Below are 3,618 nucleotides of genomic sequence, written 5' to 3'. Positions count from 1 at the left end.
CATTTGATGGTTTGTGTGTATAGTTTTGATGCAAGAACACAATTTTGAGGCAAATTAAAATAGTTTTGAATGAAGTGTTTGGTTTTGCAAGAGATGTGTGTTTTGGGGTTTTGTGTGTAAGAGTCTAGAGAAAAGGAGCCATAGTTTCAGAAATCATGTGGAAGCAATTGTCAAACTGTAATACACTCAATAGCTTTCCTGACTTCATTATGATCTTTCCAAAAAAATGGTGGTGTCAGCCAATTGTGAACACTTTACCTCTTTATCTTCGGAATTCCCTAAAGCTGTCCTTACTGATATGAAGTGCAATTACTTGTGGGAAAAATAAGGAAGGAGAAATTGGGCATCCTTGTTTCATTCCGAGTCTAATGTCGAATTTCTGAAGTTCCATGGGATCATTTAACAGAGCTGTTACTATTATTGTAAAGTGTCTTAATTACACTTAGAAAATATTGACAAAATAAAAATTGATAAGTCTCACAAATAAAATAATTGTTCAACTGTATCAAAAGCCTTGTAAAAGTCTACAAATAAAATAAAGCTATCTTCCATTGTAATGAGTGCGCTGAGAGTCGGGAAGCTAGTTCAAGGAGTGAGTGTTTTAATAAATAAAAGAACCAATGAACATGAAAAACAAACAACGCACCGACATGAAAACAGAGTCAATAACACCTGAGGAAAGAACCAAGGGGAGTGACAGATATAGGGAAGATAATCAAGGAGGTGATGGAGTCCAGGTGAGTGTCATCAGGCCCAGGTGAGCGAGACGATGGTGACAGGTGTGCAGGATAATCAGCAGCCTGATGACCTAGAGGCCGGAAAGGGAGTATATGTGACATCCATAACGTGCTCATTGTAGTCTATCAAGACCAATACTAGTCGAATATTATTACATATATGTCTTTATATATATATTTTTCCTTATTTAACTAGGCAAGTCAGTTAATAACAAATTATTATTTACAATGATGGCCTACCAAAAGGCCTCCTGCGGGTATGGGGGTTGGGATTAAAAACATTTTAATAAAAATATCGGACAAAACACACATCATGACAAGAGAGACACCACAACACTACATAAAGAGAGACCTAAGACAACAACATAACATGTCTGACCTTCATAAAACCAGACTGGGTATCATCAATGATTTGGTCAAAACCTTTTTTTAAGTCTTTCTGCAAATAGCTTTCCATCATTGTTCATTAATGTGATTGGTCTCCAATTTTCTAACATCATAGAATCTTTGTTTGGTTTGGGGATTACAGAAAATAGACCTTGTGTCATAGAAACAGGCAGGACCCCTAAATCATTTGCCTCCTTAAAAACATGAAATATAAATACAACAATGTCCTCCTGAAAATATGTATAGAATTTACTAATAAAACCATAATTCCCTCGAGATTTGTTCTCTTTTATCTTGCTGATACATTTTTTTATTTCATGAATAGAAATAAATTCATCACAAGACTTTTGGAAGTCTTCATCTGTGAATTTTGCACAGTCTAGAGAGGCAGATATGTCACTAGTATGCCTAGACAGGCATTACTGGTGTAAAGATTACCATAGAATTCGGAAACATATTTTGAAATATCTTTGGGGTTTTCATTTTCTTTGTTCATAAACTTAATATAGATGGCAGAGGTAAATTCAGAATTTTCTCTAATTGTAAAAGTATTTAACTTTTTTCACCTTCCTCCCACTATCTCCTTGATCTGACAAATGCCCCCTTTGCTCTCTCTTCATACATTCGGTCCATTTCTAGTTGTAAAGAAAATAACTGACCCTTTCCTTCTTCATCAAGGTCCTCCATTGAGATTAGAGAATGTATTTCCTTAATAAGTTTATCTTCCCTCAATTTTTTAAGTTCAGACATTTCTTTACCTCTCTTCATGGCTGTTCATCTTATTTCATACTTCATTAATTCCCAATATTTTCCATAAGACTTAAATAGTTGGGCTTTCCCACAATTTTATTTTATAATTTCTTTGGCCATCCATCTTGAAATTATCATCTGCCAACAGTCTACTATTGAGTTTTCAAATAACTCTGATTCGGTGTATTAACTTCAGAGCCATTAATGTTTAAAGATAAGAATATAACTTTATGATCAGTAAGAATTGATGGTTCAATGGATACCTTGACTACAGTGTTATCTGATTAATTAGAAATCAACCAGAAGTCAATTATTGACTGTCTGGACATGTCCTTGTTACTCCAAGTGAAGTCCTTTTTATCAGGATATTTAGATCTCCAAATATTGACTAATCCAAGACCAAGACATAGGTTATTAAACTCAGGATTAACAATGATGGATCTGTTAGGAGGGGGATATCTGTCAATCATCACATTAGATACAGAATTAAAATGTCCATCTAAGATAATTTTGATATCCTGAAATACACCTATAACTCTATTAATCTCTTCTTCAAATTCTTGAAATAATATCCTGTTGTTTGGTTTGGTGTTGGATGCATAGATATTCCCTAATAAAAACATTTCACGTTTGAAATTCACTGTTAAAATTAACCAACGTCCAGAGTGGTGAGTCTTACTACTGATGACCTTCCCTTTAAACGCACCTCTTAAAACTGCGACACCTGCAGATTGGTGAGTCTTACTACTGATGACCTTCCCTTTAAACGCACCTCTTAAAACTGCGACACCTGCAGATTGGTGAGTCTTACTACTGATGACCTTCCCTTTAAATGCACCTCTTAAAACTGCTACACCTGCAGATTGGTGAGTCTTACTACTGATGACCTTCCCTTTAAATGCACCTCTTAAAACTGCTACACCTGCAGATTGGTGAGTCTTACTACTGATGACCTTCCCTTTAAATGCACCTCTTAAAACTGCTACACCTGCAGAGTGGTTGTTGCCATATGATAATCAGATATCTTACCCCATAGATTCTTCCAAAAAGCTAGATGGGAAGAACAAGCATGAGTCTCTTGTAGAAAGTAAAAGTCTGCATTAAACTGTTTGCAATACAGGAAAATAGTCTTACGCTTAAGTAAATTACAAATACCCCTGACATTAACTGAACAAAGAGATAAAGACAAACTTCAACCAACAACCTTGTTATCCTAATATAATCTTTTCCTAAGGATATGTAAGTCAAAAGGGTTTCCATCCCATTATTAACCCCTCCAACAAAAAACAAGAAATAATGGTCATAAAGTTACCAAATTATTCTTACTCCCACAAGGGGGAGACATTGTGTAGACCTTACAATAAGCAGTTATTTACTCATAGTGTTTAGTTTACCAGTTTTCAGGTCAGCCTTTTCTCATTCAAGTGTTTGTGTACCGTAATTTCCGGACTATAAGCCGCAACTTTTTTCCCACGCTTTGAACCTCGCGGCTTAAACAATGACGCAGCTTATATATGGATTTTTCCCGCTTTCAATTTTTTTTTTCCAAAAAAACACATTCTGTGACGTGCTCAGTTTTTTGCCGGCATGAAGCTTTCATTAGACCAATGAAATTGCCGAACAGGTTAAGGTCAAACAACTTTTTTGTTTACTGTTTAGATTAAATCGAACGCTCTCAAACTTCCCATCATTCTGATTACGGTAGTCATTTTGTCACCCTCATCATGGCAAAGACACGGAGAAA

The 3,618-nt window shown here is 35.5% G+C and overlaps 1 long non-coding RNA gene across 1 annotated transcript; it reads right to left on the bottom strand.

The window, feature by feature from the left end:
• Positions 1 to 1,611: 1,611 nt before the first annotated feature.
• On the bottom strand, positions 1,612 to 3,338 carry LOC115204054 (uncharacterized). The gene is made up of 2 exons (XR_003880300.1): positions 2,863 to 3,338; positions 1,612 to 2,796 (listed from the first exon to the last, which is right to left on the bottom strand). It is a non-coding gene; the product is annotated as an uncharacterized LOC115204054 (long non-coding RNA).
• Between the last annotated feature and the right edge of the window lie 280 nt (positions 3,339 to 3,618).

The sequence above is a fragment of the Salmo trutta genome, chromosome 12 (assembly GCF_901001165.1).
Source record: "Salmo trutta chromosome 12, fSalTru1.1, whole genome shotgun sequence".
Lineage (NCBI taxonomy): Eukaryota > Metazoa > Chordata > Actinopteri > Salmoniformes > Salmonidae > Salmo > Salmo trutta.
Note: the sequence above shows the minus strand (reverse complement) of the source record. Positions and strands in the feature narration are given on the sequence as shown.